Source organism: Dermochelys coriacea, chromosome 1, assembly GCF_009764565.3.
Source record: "Dermochelys coriacea isolate rDerCor1 chromosome 1, rDerCor1.pri.v4, whole genome shotgun sequence".
Taxonomy (NCBI): Eukaryota; Metazoa; Chordata; order Testudines; family Dermochelyidae; genus Dermochelys; species Dermochelys coriacea.
In genome coordinates, this window is record NC_050068.2 from 315,690,532 (window position 1) to 315,707,323 (window position 16,792).

A 16,792-nucleotide genomic window follows, 5' to 3' on the forward strand; every position below is an offset into this window, starting at 1 on the left:
ATGTAAGCTGCTCCTTGGATTGTGCAACTGAATGACACTAGCCAATATCTCTGGTCACAGACACACTAGGAACCTCCATCTTGCAGTGTCCAGTTATGCCGGCTGGACGCTGCAAGCTTATATGAGTTTGTCAATTTAACAAAGAAATTGATATGTACCAGGCTTGTTATCCCAAGGGAAGTCTCTGACATGGTTCAGACCAAACACACTGCTTCAGGTAGAATAAACAAACAAATTTATTAACTACAAAGATAGATTATAAGTGACATTAAGTGATAGGCAAAAAGTCAGAGTGGTTACCAAACGAAAAGAAAATATAAGCACACAGTCTTAACTCTCAACCCTATTAGACTGAAAAGAAAATATAAGCACACAGTCTTAACTCTCAACCCTATTAGACTGGCAACATCTAGATTAAGCAGTTTTTCTCACCCCAATGGATACTGCAGTCTATAATATACAGGTTTGTTCCTTAAACCTGGGCCAATGTCCTCTGTTGGAATCATGTCTTCTTCTCAGTGTCTTAGTTGCTTGCAGCAAAGGTGGGAGCAGGAGAAGGGCCCAGTATGTGTCCACTCTCTTTGTTTTACACTTTCAATCCATGTGCTTGGGAAGTCCAGGCATGTCTGGGGAGCATTTCTGAGTGTCTCCAAGCAAGGTTGAACAATTCCCCTGGTGAGTCATTGCATTGTAGCTCCCTTGCTGGACAATGGCTGTTGATGGGTTGTTTGACACCCCATCCAGGCGTTGGTTACTTTCCTTGCTGTTGCCTCTGGGGAGCTAATATCTGGCTGATTTCCCAACTTACAGCATGTTTTAGTGACCACCATACAACACAATCCTCATAACTTCATATGCATTAATGATACACATATATGGATAGAGAAATGACTTTCAGCAGATCATAACCTTTTCCCGATATCTTACTAGGCATGCTTTATATGTAAGATCACAATTATATGAAAATGAGGAATATGAGGATTACAGTACGCTCCCCCAAGGTATAGAATGTCACAATACTGTAGATTAGAGTAAGCAGCTTTGGCACAAGGGCACCTCAAGGCGGTGCAAATAGCTTTCTAAAGATTCAAGGATGTCCAGGCAGTGTTTCAACACCATCTGGTTCTAGTGCAGTTGTTCTCCATGAAACAAGTGTATGGATGCTCCAAAGTCTTCAATGATGATACCACACTGTCCCATACTGAATGCTTTCATTGCCAAACTGCTTAGGGATATAAGTTGTCACCCCTTAAAACACATATGTTGATACTCTGGAGCCCTGCAAGATATGGCATCAGTACAGAGCTGTACCATGATGCATGGGTTTGGTAAGACTTATCCTCATAGCATGTGCCTTGTAGCACAATGGCTCCTGACTCCAAGGCATTGACATGATGAAACCTTGAAATTAGCAGTTTTATTTGGTACTTGCCCTATGACTTGAATGCCAAAACAGGGGAAGCTGTGCACAGCATCAGGATGTACCCAAGTATAGTCTCAGAACAAAGATTCATTACCGTACTATACTTGTGAATGCTAGCTTGACTACGAAGCATGCCATCAGAACGCACCAGTGCCATAGGCTTGAGGATGGTAACTAACAAAACCTGCTTCCAGGTTGAAAACAAACAGGCCAAATTTCAGCCTGAAAAGTTAAATATCTAGAAAGTAAGCAACTGAAAATAACTCTTTGAGACCCTATAACTGTGCTTAGCATAATTGAGAGATAAGAGGAATACTTTTGAGGTTGCTGTGTTTGTACACTTGACAGCACATATATAGTTGGGTTCCCCTGTTTATATGGGTCTCTGACCAGGCAAAGTGAGAGAAGAACATCTTTTTATTTTTCTTCCCCTCTGTTAAAAGACAGGCAACTGTGATTGCAAATCCAGAGCAAATGGTGGAGGGACTTCCATGTAGGTGTAAAAATTCTACATTAAACTTTTCCCTCTGCCCCGCTTAAACTGACACTTGCCCTGATTCAAAGCTCACTGAAGTTGATGCATCTATCCATTGATTTCTGTAGACTTCGGATCAGGCCCTAGATTTCAGAGGGGCTGTGGTTTTTTTTAAGGAGTATTAGATTACATTACATTTCAAGTAATGTCTGCTGTTGGTGATGTAAACTGTCATTTTGATTACAAAAAGAGGCTCCACAGGGAGCTGTAATAGGAGCTGTGATATAGTGTCAGGCCATAAAAGACCAGAAGGACCCAATGTAAAATTTAATTGTGCTTAATTTACACCTGTTGTTTTACAAGATGTTCTCTAAGGGGTTAGTTCAAAACAAATCATTCACAACTGCTGCTCTTTAAGGAATGGTGCCATGAAGTAGAATGCAGTACTATGTTATAAATTGTTAGTAATTTCCCTTTTTCAATCTCATGCAAAATAGTATTCAAGTGAGCAAAATAAGTATTTGGAAATTAAGAATTTTAGGGGCCTCAAACACTCAAGCAATGGAACATGAGTTCTTCTTTTATCTCACCTGGTGATACCACTGTTAAAATGACGGTGCTTGGTTCTTTTCAGGGAGGCAGTCTGAATGCTTCTTCCATTTGTATCACAGCTCTAAGGTCGATGCAGAGTAGGTGCTGGCTGAACACACATAGTTTAGGAGACACTTAAGGATAATATCCATAGTTTGTAATATGGTAGACTGCTTTGATGACAGAATCTGAATATGATACAATATAAAAAAGGGGAGGGTCTGACTTAAACTCGGCAAAAATCCATGTTTAGCTAAAATCCTAGCTTGTCACATGCTGACATGGCTTTTTGCTCCTCTGTTATGGATTAAACATAAGAACAGCATCTCACGTCAATTTAAAAACAATGTCAAAGAATGACATGATGCATTGTATTTTATGACTACAGCCCTTTGCAAGTGGCCATGTCCACTGTCAAACAACTAATAATTTTTCAGTAATTGATTAATACCCCTCACTTTCTATACAGAAGAGGAGGGGGAAAAAATCAGAAGATGCACACAAGTAAGGCCTAGTATATCCATGCTAAATGTCAGTAGAACTCACTAAAATGAATTGTCTTGCACAAAATTCTATTCCCTCTATGCACGAAGGCAGTAATTTAAGATAGATGTTTAGATTAAAATCAAGAGCTCATTCTGTTTTAAATCATCTTGTTATCATGTTTCTTTCTTCTTGTCCTTCTTTCAAGTGGTGAATTAAACTGTATGTTGTTTTATGTAATTTCTAATATACTCTGTCAATTTTAGAGATTCTACAACTAGTGGTAAAACAGCTAAGGAAAACAGATTAGAATGAATAAAATGATTCCTTGTTCTAGTCAATTGCTTACTCATTATAAAATGCTGTATATTAAAAGTAAAGCTATTTAATACTGGGTGGATTTTCACGGTACATTGACCCCAAGCCAAATAATATTTTTTCCTGTAACTGAAATGCATAAGAAAAAGTGAAGTTTCAGAGTAGCAGCTGTGTTAGTCTGTATCTGCAAAAAGAACATGAGTACTTGTGGCACCTTAGAGACTAACAAATTTCTTTGAGCATAAACTTTCATGGGCTACAGCCCACTTCATCGGATGCTGTAGTGGGGTGGCCACCCGCTCCTGCCTGGAAGGGCCTAAAACAGCCCTGGGAGAGGGCTGGGGCAGCGGAAAAGCTGGGCTGATTGGCAGAGCAGCCACAGCTGCGGGCCATGCCGCAAGCAGACCCAGCGGGCCTTATAAAAGCCAGGGAAGCCAGGAGTAGAGGAACTCCCTCTCTCTGCCTTGAGAGAGAGAAGGGCCTGCCTGCAGGAGCTTAACTAAGTATCTGGAGGGGAGCAGGGCTGGGGACAGGCCAAGGGAGCCGGGGAGCTCCGGCCTGGGAAAGTACCAGGCTGCAGGCCTGGTAAGGCCTATTAGATACTGGGGTTGCAGGGGGCAGTCCATGGGTTGCCAGAGGCAGCAAGTCCAAACCCAACCTTGCTTGTGATGAGTGGCTCACACTGCAGTCTGCCCCAGGGCGCGGGAGCTAGCTGATGACTGGCAGGAGCCTACAACTGAGGCAAGGTAGGGATAGTGGGTTGGGGTTCCCCTGGGAGGGGGAGACCCAGAACTGTGGAGTACTGCCAGGGATCAGCACCCAGTTAAAGAGGCAATGGGGTCCTGGGACGGATATGGGAACCAGCAGCAAGGCGAGACACTGGCCAACGGAGGGCACTCCGGAGGCTGGAATGCTAATTCCCTGAGACGACCAGCAGAAGGCACCACTGGTGAGTCTGAGCCTGGTTACAGAGTGGTGGAGAACGCGGGCATGAGCAGTCCGCCCCTGATACAAAGGGCAAGGGCAAGGACTGTGGGAAGACTGCCCGAATCGGAAAGGAGAACTTGTGAAGGTGGAGAAGCAGGGACAATGGATCCCAGTACACCGGGGTCTTCTACGGGGAGTCCCTGGGTGTTGTCCCTGGTTGGGGCCCGGTGTCAGCGGCTCAGTGGAAGGCGGCTGATGGCCTGAAGGGGGACTGGGAGACCCAGGAAGGATTATGGGAGGCGCAGTGGGCTCTCCAAGGACAGATGTCCCGGCTGGTGGATGAACAGCAGGCCTTGCAGAAGCTCCTCCGGTGCCTGTTCGAGAGGAACCACAGAGAAAGGAGCCCAGTGTTAGGGCCAGGAGGCCCAGTGCAGAACCAAGGATTTGTTACGCCTGTGCCAGGAGCGGGCACATAACACGGGATTGTCCCTACGGGGTTGGGGGTAGGGTGCCTCACCCCAAAAAGGGATGGCAGCAAGTCTCTCAGGCAGTGTGCTGGGTGAGGGAACCCAGGTGGCTGTGGGCGTGTTGGGCCTGTGGGTGGCGGAGGCACCTTTGGCGAGAGTGCCCTGTCCCAAGGAAAACGACCCAGGGCAACCCAGGAAGGGCTGGCCCAGTGAGGGACAATGGGAAGAAGCAGGAGGCCCGGGCAACATGGAGGCAGGGAGCCTGTTGACTTTGCCAGGAGCTGGGCCACCTATGGAAAGGCTGCCCCCTAGTGGGAGGGCAAATGCAGCTGGAGGTGGCCAAGAAGTGGCTGACCGGCCAGTGGGCCACCCAGGGGAGGTGACGAAGAGAGGTTGAAGTGTTCTCCTACCGGTTTCTGAATGTTATGATTCCTGATGTCAGATTTGTGTCCATTTATTCTTTTGCATAGAGACTGTCCGGTTTGGCCAATGTACATGGCAGAGGAGCATTGCTGGCACATGACGGCATATATCACATTGGTAGATGTGCAGGTGAATGAGCAAATACTCTCTAGCAACCACACACCACAATACAAAAACACTAACCTAGGAACCTATCTTTGCAACAAAGCCCGATGCCAACTCTGTCCACATATTTATTCAAGTAACACCATCATAGGACCTAATCACATTAGCCATGCCATCAGGGGCTTGTTCACCTGCACATATACCAATGTGATATAGGTTGTCATGTGCCAGCAATGCTCCTCTGCCATGTACATTGGCCAAACCGGACAGTCTCTATGCAAAAGAATAAATGGACACGAATCTGACATCAGGAATCATAACGTTTAAAAACCGGTAGGAGAACACTTCAACCTCTCTGGCCTCTCAGTAAAAGATTTAAGGGTGGCAATTTTGCAACAGAAAAGCTTCCAAAACAGACTCCAACAAGAAACTGCTGAGCTTGAATTAATATGCAAACTAGATACCATTAACTTGGGTTTGGACAGAGACTGGGAGTGGCTGTAGCTCACAAAAGCTTATGCTCAGATAAATTTGTTAGTCTCTAAGGTGCCACAAGTACTCCTTTTTTTTTTAATGGATACAGACTAAATGGGTCATTACACATATTGAATCTATTTCCCTAAGTTAAGTATCCTCACACCTTCTTGTCAACTGTCTAAATGAGCCATCTTGATTATCACTACAACAGTTTTTTCTCTGCCTGATAATAGCTCATCTTAACGAATTACCTCTCACAGTTTGTATGGTAACTTCCAACTTATCTGTATGGATATATATATCTTCTTACTATATGTTCCATTCTATGCACCTGATGAAGTGGGCTGTAGCCCATGAAAGCCTATGGTCTCATAAATTTGTTAGTTTCTAAGGTGCCACAAGTACTCCTGTTTTTTTTTAAGAAAAAGTGAGTGTTTAATAGCCCCTGACTTTTTACTGCAGTTTTACATTTTTTCTTTGAGAAAACAAAATTGGTAGAGTCGCTGGAAGAGAGGAGTGAAGAAATTTGTCATGAGAGCGAAGACTAAGTGTTGGCTACAGAAAAAGCAGTTTTTCACCATATAGTTCCATGGATCAGCTGCTTTCCAAGTATGATTTATTTTTCAACAGCAATGTTTAGTCTTGGCAAACTGGTGGTTTTCCAATATGGACAAAGGTGCACTAGGGCTTGGTCAAAAGTCTGTATAAGAGCATGTAATGTCTTTCAATTAATATTATAAAATACATGTATAGAAACAGGACCGTTTCAGGGACGCAACCAAGACTTCAGTTGTGGATCCCTGCGTCTGTTCATGCAACCCTTCTCTTTGCTTTCTGCTAGTATTCCAAAGAATAAGTTAAATGGCAGAAATATTTGCTGAAAAAGTGAATTTTTGGTTCTAGTATATTTTGCTATTTTTAACTGATGTAGTATTACTTATTGTACAAGTCATTCATTCATTCATTCATCCCTATTGGCTAACATCCACTTAGTTACTTCTCCCAGTCCATCACTATCCCTTAGGGCTAGCCTTCCTGAGACCAAGTCAGGTAAGTGCTATGGGTGTTGTGTTTAAGTAGGTAACTTGGCAGTAAATGGCATTAGATAGCTAAACAGATGAGTATTTATCCCAAGAGACAATAAAAACAGTAAATATGCGAAATCCACACAAATTTAACAAGGGCCTATGAATTAGCATAATAAGCATGGGAAAGTGTGCTCCTCAGAAATATAAAGTGGTGAGCAGTATGCCGTGCTGCTATTATTGGTTATAGCTGTAGTAGTATTACCTTGCAGCAGCGGTTCCCAAACTTGGTTTGCAACTTGTTCAGGGTAAGCCCCTGGTGGGCCGCGAGACGCTTTGTTTACCTGAGCGTCCGCAGGTACAGCCGCTCACAGCTCCCAGTGGCTGCAGTTCACCATTCATGGCCATTGAGAGCTGCGGGAAGCAGTGGCCTGGGCCACGCCACTTCCCACAGCTTCCATTGGCCAGGAACAGCGAACCATGGACACTGGGAGCTGTGAGCGGCTGTACCTGTGGACACTCAGGTAAACAAAGCATCTTGTGGCCCACCAGGGGCTTACCCCGAACAAGCCATGAACCAAGTTTGGGAAGGGATTTGAAGGTGGATAACGAGACAGCTCTGCAGATGTTTCTAGGGAATGCCTCCCAAGGCTGAGGGGCTGCATGGGAGAAAGCAGAAGGGTGCTTGTTTGAAAATTTAAAAATTGGGCAATGAAAGTTGAGCATTGACAATTCAGTAGTAAATGAGAGATAAGTAGGGTGGGGATTGATTGTAAAGGGCCTGGAATGTGAACACAAGTAGCTTATGTTTGCTACAGAGAAAGAACAGCCTCTCCACACCAATAGGCACATTTTACATATCAGATCTATATTAAAAATGGTGTGTAATTGCTAACTTTTCCCTCCAGAAATACACTACCAGTGCAATGTGTCAGTAAGGCACTACCTCTTGCTTCCTGAACACCTGTCATTAAGGAGGCTATTTAAGGGCACCCAAGCAGGGTAGGTTTTTGTTTTGAGCATTCCTTTGCATTTCTTTTATTGATTTTGTTCCATTTCAAATTCAGCATGAGTCCATGTACTCTTTGGAGCTAATGTATGAGGTTTGTGCTTCATTGGATGTTAAAGGTTTTCTTAATAACACTGGAAATATTACTGTAGAAAATAAGTTTTGGATCGCTCTTGCACATCTCATTAAAAGCTGCACAGATATTGGAACATTGCTCTTATGGGAGACCTAAAGGTGTGCATTAATCTTTTAATTAATAATTTAAAAGAAAAATGATTCCCTTTGTGCGTATGAGCTTATACTTAACAGGGTGATCAAAATGAAATGTAAGGAATAAGAAAGCTGGTCTAAAAGAGCTGTCACAGTATGTTATACCTGTACTTAGAACTCAGTCATATTCTGTATGCAATTAAAATTCATTACATCTTTGTCTAAGAGTTTATTTAGGAAGTCTAACACAGAGAAATTACATGAGTAATATGACTTACCACATTTTTATGCATATAGTAATCTTGGAAGGGTTTTCATTAGACAGTTGTCAACATTCAGAATTAACAATAAATAGTTTTGCCTTTAAGTGCCAAGTGCGGCAGTAGTAATGAATTCTAGTATTTTCTTCCAGACAAGTTTCAGCTTTAAATGAATTCTTAAAAATATGAACATTATTTAAAAATGCTATCATTTAAATGTTGTCAGACTGGAAAATTACTGGATGGAGTCCTGAAAAATATGCCCCACTGGGAATGTTTCATGTAATATGTTTCCAGTTTTGTTCGAAATTGAGGACTCTATCCCAAAGTCAAATTTTCAGAATTGACCATCAGGTAGGAAAGAACCAGGCGCCTACTCCAATGAGTGCAGACTGGAGCAATTCCTTGTATAGCTTTTGTCTTTTTATTTCTTTGCTTATTGGCCTTGTCCTCTCTAAGGGGAAAAAAAAAAGGTGGGTTGACTAACATATTAACATTTTAGTGCAGACAAGGCAAGATCTAATTTTAATGTGGTAACTGCCTGAGGTAAATTTTGGGGAGAGTTTCAGATTTACCTTGAGCAGCTAATATATGATAAGTACACCTTTTTCCTAGTGTAGACATGGCCATGCAGGACTAGACTGAGGCTTTTATTCACATTGAGAACTAGTACCTTACTCCAAGTAGTATCATTAATTTGAACAGTGCTATTTGAGGAGTAAGGTTCTACTCAAAGTGAATAAAGGCATCACATTACAGAGCATGTTTGCCACACAGAATGTAGTCCCTTATGAAGTATTTTCCTGGAGAGAAAACACGTTTGATTTCAGGACCCAAAATAGAACTAAGTTTGGGCTTGGGGCAGAGTTCTGTTCCTTTTTCATTTTTCTTGTACTTGTATTCATATCTCCTTTGGTCATTTATGTTCATAGTGCTGTGTTACTTATTGAGGCCCCAATTCTGTTGTTAGCTCAACATTGGCGGACTCCTCTAGGCATCTGGAGTTGCTTGGAGGTTTGAGGCCTATGGTCTGATGCAGCACCCACTGAAGTGCCACTCCAAAACCAAAACACAAAATTTACTCCAACTGCTGGGAGGATTTGAGTGAATGAGCAGTTGAGAGATGAGATGAGGGGTGAGCCCAGGAAAATTTGAATAGGAAACAAAGGAAGAACCAAGCATAGGAAGCAGGAGCCCTGAGCTACGGTAAAGGGGGAGCTGCATGAAGGAGACCCAGTGGCTGGCAAAAGGGGTCTGTTAAAAATGCCTCGCCTGAAGGTCACAGAACAGTTGAGACCATGCAACAGGACCCACCATTCTGAGCTTACACCGTAAACCAGTGTCAAATGCACGGACAGATTAGACTGACCCAAAGGTGTGTGTGTGGTGGGAAGATTGCATTGGCATAGAGCAGAGAGCCTGCGAGTATCTAGACAGGCATGTGGGGGCAAACTGTTTTGCTGTATGCTGGGGCAAAGGAGTCTGTGTAACCCCTGCTGGAGATCCTGACCTGGATCTACTTCTGGTTTTGCCTTGGTTAAATAAAAGTGTTGTTCTATGATTAAGTGTGATGCTTGTTTCAGGTGTTAACTCTGACCCTCAAGGAAGGAGGATTGGTATTTGTGCAGAGGTGCATAGCTGGGACCTGGGACCCTTCTCCCAACCCTTGGAACACTCCACCTGCCACTGGCATGATCAACAAGAGGATGGCACAAGATTTCTGGAATCCTGTATCCCTGGCTTTCTGAACCTACTGACTTTTGGCCTAATTATGATAAAAAGGCAATTCAAGACACGTATATGCGGTCAGAAACAGTCCACATGCTCACCTGCAGAATCTTCCCTTCACATACTTTTTTAATTGAGGAAAATAGAAGTATTAAAATACACTAGGACCTTCACCATGATTTCTCCCCTCCCAGTCCCTAGATGTGGGCCCTAACTGACATGAATCTAGGCCATTATTTTTAGTGCGCATTGTAACTTTTACTTTAGTTCTGCATATGCTCAATAATTAACAGTAAGCATTGGTGCTGCATAGATGCTTTTAATGTAGTCCTGCTGCTACTAACTTGAAGCTCTCTATTGGAATTTGAACTACAAAGTCTGGGGCACTGAAGCAGCTGCTGTTGTATGGATCCTTTGTCTGCAGAACCTAGTCTGTTAAATTAACAGCTGTGATGTGTGCACAGAATAGGGATGAAGGAAAATTTATTTAAGGTTACTTTATTTACGCATTTTGCTGACTGGGGCAGTGTTCCAGGTGTTCCATAATAGAACCTCCACTGCTGTGCAATAGAATGCTAAGAGGAACCACTTTATGCCAGTAAAGAAATGCTTTGCCAGCCTGCAGTGTAAAAGCGAGTGTATAGTACCCTTCAAATAATTTGAGTGCAATAAACAAAAATAATCAACTGGAGACAATCAAAAGAAAGGTAAGAATACAGAGTAGTTTGCCAAGAACTTTGTTGAAAATCCTACTATAAGAAAGAACTGGTTAAGAACTTACATGTATTAATTTTGATCTTGTACAACTATATCTTGTGGAATGTTGATAAAACTCTTTGTTCGATGTTGTGCACCCTCAGCTCAATATTAGTGGAATAGATAAACTAATAAAGGATTTTAAACTTGCTTTACAAAGTTAACTGTTGCAACACAGATAGCAGTAAGTTTGATTTGGAGGTTACATGGTTTATCCATGTCTAAAGTGAGTCAGTGGCAGATGTTGGAATAGAACCCAGGATTCCTAACTCCCAGCCCTACCTACTGTACCTCTCTCCATCCTCACCCTTTATATACCTAAAATCTCTGATTCAGACAACTGAAAGGACTATATTATTCAAACTGAAAAAGCTGATATTCATCACATATAAAAGTTGTATCTATTTTAGTGGGGTTTTGACAGTGTGCCATTTCTATTAATAAGTCTGTAAAGAAAAAAGGGGGAAATGCACAACTTGACTTCATGGAAGCAGGTGAAAAAGCTCTAAAAGTCTGCATTTCATCCTCCAAATGGAGTAGGTAAGAACCTGAGATCCATATGCTGATGTTTGTTACACTTCTTACTGGTTTTTCTGCTGATTTTTGTAACATTCACAAATTATTTATAGAGGACACTGAGAACATATAACCTGCTCCATTAAAATATTTTCACATATATTCTTTATCTTAGCTGTAGGTGGGAAATAGAGCTTTCCTCTAAATTATCCATTATGATTCATAACACTGAGTTTTGGGTGGGGGGTACATAAATGATTCTGTACCAGCTTTTTCTAACTGTAGCATATTGATGCACTTCTATTGCTCTCTCGGGGTTTGTAAGCGCATGCGAGAAATAAACAGCTGACCTCAAGAAGGGAATTCTCCCCTGTGCACCTGCTTGGGTTATAGGTTTATGGATATAACAAGCTGTGGAAATCAATCTTCTGTAATCTCTGCCCTTTATGCTTTACTTAGAGGGCTGCCTTCACATCAATAAATAATCCATGTGTGGTTCTGCTTGAAGATAAAAGGGGTTGGCATGCAAAAAGGCTTTGCCATGTCCTCATTATTTATCCAGAAATGAATATGCAAAGACCAGAATAATTCGAGTTCACCTTATCAACTCAGCTGTTCCTCCCTACAAAATCCTGTTAAAATGGAGTGTGCTTTCAAGGCAGGACTTACAGTAGAGGCAAGACTTGAAATTTATATTGGCTGTGGAAATCCAGTAGAAGAAACCTGTCTAACTCTGTGTGCTAAGCAAGTGAACAGAGACAGCACAAAGACAAAATAACAATCTGTATGCACATCTGTATGTGTGCGTACTATGTACTCTCTGAGGAGTACAATGCTCAAAAGAGAAAGCAAGGGTCTGTGTGGAAAATATTACACTTGTTTAGCTTTTATTATGTATCCTTTCCTTAAGGAGTTACAGCTGTTTTTCACCTTCCTTCCCGTTGCCTGCTGCAAAATCCAGTAACTTAAAACTTTAAACTCTTTTTTTTTAAAAGCTCTGATCCATTTCCAAAACTGCCTGTGTTCTGGTTTTTCGTTCGTACATATTTATAACCATCTCCAACTTATTAACGTTTAAAATCATTCCCATTGTTCTCTCTGACCATTCTTTAACAAGTACAGTCACTGCTTCTGTCCCCCCTTCTCCCCAAACACTTTTGTCCACTTTAACAAAACAATGAAAGTTAATTAAGTGTGCCAGAGATAGTAAAGGTCTTCTCCTCTGCTGCTTTCACCATTTCTGCTCTGCTGTCCAGGGAGAGCAGGAGTCTTTCATAGGCTGCTCCTCAAGAGACTAGGGGGGCAGTCAGAGGTAGTCAGTGCTAAGATTCAGATCCTTCTCATTGTTCCTATCTGCTCGAGTGGGGAGTGGACAGAGCGCCTCTCAAGGCTGGCCCCTGGCCCATATTGATGTGCACTATATTTATAGGTCATTTCCCAAGAAATGCTGGGTGAGTGGCTCTTCCCCCTGGTGGCGAGGAAGCAGGAGGTAAAAGGCTGTAGGCCTTGAACCCCACTATGTCTTCTCTATGGGGCAGTGGGAGGCTGAGGGCTTCCGTAGCTGGTACCCCTGCTGCTAATTGAATTGCACCCTTAATAAATCGACATACTTTCTTGTACCACATTCATTGCTCCATGAATGCTAAAATTTTATGGATGTGGAATTTGCCATTTGACCAAGCTGACTCATTATTTTTATCCTGAGGCAATGAAAAACCTAGGGTTATTTTTTTTTTTTTTGCAGGCCTCTCCCTCTTTATGCTCTCTGCTTGCCTTTCTTTAATTTTTATATTTATTATTTTCATTAACATTTCCAAATACAACAACTATATCAAAATTCCAGATTCATTATAATACACAAAGTAATTAGAGAGGGTTAGGTTAAAGGGAAGGGAGGGGGAAAGGACATATCTATCTTCAGGGTCTACATCACTCATAGACTTCTGAAAAGTCAGCCCACATTGCTTTGAATTTTTTGGGCATTTCCTTTCTGTGGAACACCAGTCATTTGTTAGCTGGGAGGTCAGCCATGTCACTAAGCCAGGCATCATTATTTGGTGGGGACTGACTTTGTTACACTAATAAAATCTTATAAGAGGGGTAAGGCAAAATGCCACGTTTATTGTAAATACAACAGTTAGCATATGCTTTTCAGTCACACAACATACGCACACACACACACACACACAAGTCCTGCAGATGGTCTTTATAGTTACCAGTCTGTTGTAGCTCAAGTCAGTCTAATGGCCAGTTAGATTGAGCTCGAGTGAGGAGCAGGGCTCTGTCGGTTGCGATCCGATGCTCTGAGGCTTTGCAGGACTGAACCCAGAGTTTCATGGCAAAACACCCCAGCTTTATACTTGTAAATTCCCATTTGAGTCCATGCATTTTGCAATGTCATCCTGTAATCATTAGTTCTTAAGTGGTGGTAATCTGGGGGTTTTCCGCTGTTATCATTTGATGGTTATTGTCGGGCTTCCCATCGTTATCTCCTATTTGTTGTCTTCCCTTCGGGGGTGCCTGCCTCACCTCTGAGGTCGTCAATGCTGCTAAAATGTTTAGCTCAGATATAATGGATATTTTCTGATTGTCTCCTGTTGTTTCCAAGTCTCTCACTTTTTCTTGACCATCTGGACATTTGTGATGGCTTTCACACCTTATCTTTTCCTGATGCATGCATTCCTCATTCACACAAACAGTCTCTCACAGAAACCTTCAAAGGTATACAGAACACATTGTAAATTAAGTCTTGCTAAATCTTATAATTACAATTATAAAACAATTACATTGGGGCTTCAGGCCCTCAATATTTCTCTAATCTATTTATCATAGACACAACACAAAATCCTGTATTTTACTAACTGAACTTTATAACAAAGAAATGTATATTTAACTAGAGTGCCTAATTTGTAATACATATAGGAAACCATAGTAGACATTATAACTTATCCTAAAACAAAAGGGTGATCATAATTAGTCGTAAGGATTGTTCTGGTCTGTCCCTGCCTTAACATCAGTACAGATACTGGCAGTCTGTCAGATGCATTCCTACCAATGTCCCAGAGGGTTATTCCTTTCTGCTATTCAAAAAGGATGGCTGGTAAAATAAAATCAAGACATACATTAGTACCTCTATTCTTATAGTATAATTATAAAATCCTGCTCCTACAACTTTTCCATTCTTGCAGGATTATTTTTTTAGTGACCAAAGCTGCATATTGGACCCACACTGTTTGTTACCTGTCTGCTTGCCTTTCTTGACTTCCCTCATGAGCTATTACGTTCAACCTAAAGTTAGTATATCCTGACTTTTGGTCACTTATAGGGTAGCCTGAAATGTTACATTAATATAATCCAGAAACTGCTAAATATCACTGACAAAGGGTCTGGATTTGCATTTAAAATAACCCCTGGAAGTTACAGTGTTTGGAGTTTTAAGAAGTGTGATATCTGCAACTGGCCACTGCACCTTTTAGGTCTGGAACATTCAGAGTTCTAATGACTTGTCAGTGGCAGTGTGGCTGAGTTAGTGACCAAACCCAAGAAGGCAATGGTGCTGGATGTCACTTGTAAATAACGACCCACTCACTGTACTAGCTTGATTTATTTTTGTTATGTTGTTTTTCTGATTATTGCTCTCAATCCAATTAATGTAGTTAATTACAAAAGCATGCTTGTGTTGTATTTTGAGACACATAACAAAAAAATTGGTGGGAATGAGGATGGGCTCATTTAGAACCCAGGTGATCAGTGTAGTTGCAAGGAAGGAAGAGGTCTCTAGTGGGAAAGAAGAAAAAAGAAATTGAAGTGGGCTTTTTTATGCCAACCACAGCAAAGAGGGTCACAAGGAAAAAGAACTATGCACATCATTATTGTAACCACAAAGGGGCCAAATTATCCAGAGCAATAAACTGGGCATACACTGCACTCTGAGTTCTGTAAAAATGTGTTGAAACACCGCAATTGTTCCCATTTTTCTAAGTGCTAAAGAAATCTTCATAGAAGGATATAATTGGATTTTTCATCTTCTGTGGTGGTAGCATCAGCGTCATCCTCCAATACTATTGTGTTTAGTCAGTGTTGTGTGGCAAGTTCCATCTTACTGGGGTGATCTTTCTTTACTAATTGCATTCTTTGTAGTAGGCAACTTGAACAGTGTCTGAGTTCTGCCTCATTATTATGAAGCCACTGTAGTGACACTGTAGAAAGCAATTGAAACTTTAACCAGAACAAGCCAGTTTTGGACTTCCACCTCCTCTAATTCTGAGAAAAGAAAACCATTCTCTGTGAAATTTCTTCTGGGTAGTCTTCTTCCAGAGGAGAATATAAGAGGAAAGTTTGAGAGAAATGGACAAAGCATTCCTGTATGATGAGAGATCTAAAAATTAGCAGTATACCATTTTTGTAAAGTTTTCTAACCTTTTGTGGAGTGTTGTTTTCTTAAAAAATGGTTTGGTTTATTCACTTGTCTTCAGTGTGGGCTTGTTCCCTCCAATTTTTTGTGGATGTGTGCATGGCTGATTGGGGAGTGTGTTGTGATCATCGTATACAGTTTTAGTGATCAGTTAGGTAGCAAGAAAAAGGCAGAAAACGGCAGTGTCTTATAGATTCATAGATATTAAGGTCAGAAGGGACCATTATGATCATCCAGTCTGCCACAGAATCTCACCCACCCACTCCTGCGAAAAACCTCTCAACTATGTCTGAGCTATTGAAATCCTCAAATCGTGGTTTAAAGACTTCAAGGAGCAGAGAATCCTCCAGCAAGTGACCCATGCCCCATGCTACAGAGGAAGGCGAAAAACCTCCAGGACCTCTTCCAATCTGCCCTGGAGGAAAATTTCTCCCTGACCCCAAATATGGTGATCAGCTAAACCCTGAGCATATGGGCAAGATTCACCAGCCAGATACCCAGGAAAGAATTCTCTGTAGTAACACAGATCCCACCCCATCTAGCATCCCATCACAGGCCATTGGGCCTATTTACCATGAATAGTTAAAGATCAATAACAAAAAATGACTTTTGGGAAGATGAGTTATAACTCAAGGAGGTGTGAAGCACACAGAACAGAGAGACAGGATATTCCTGGAACAATTAAAAACAAAGTACCACCCAGCCCTTCCATGGGATCAAGGAGTAAAAGGAAAGATGATTATACAACCCTTAAGAAATTTTCAGAATTGCAGAAACTGAATTATAAAAAAGCAAGGGACAAATAACTGGGCTCTTCCTACCCACCAAAGAACAAGTTGGTTGTGAGTTCAGCGAAACGCCTCCACATATGTCCTTGCTAGATCATGTTTCTTTCCTGTTAATTAGAAATAGGTGTACCAGTTTTCCTCAAACATCAATTCCCCAAACCTACAGCTGTTTGTTAAAGTACCAAACCTTTCTGAAATGTTGGAATAAGAGGTTTTTACACTTCTGGGATAAAATCCTGGCTCTGTAGAAATCAATGGGGATTTTGCCATTGACTTCAATGGGGGCAGAATTTCACCACTGGTTTTCAGCTTCAACCATAACTACTAGTGCAAGAAATCTCCCAAGGAACTCTTGTTCTTTTGAGATCTGCAGCCCATTTTTGCAAATTATAGAGGT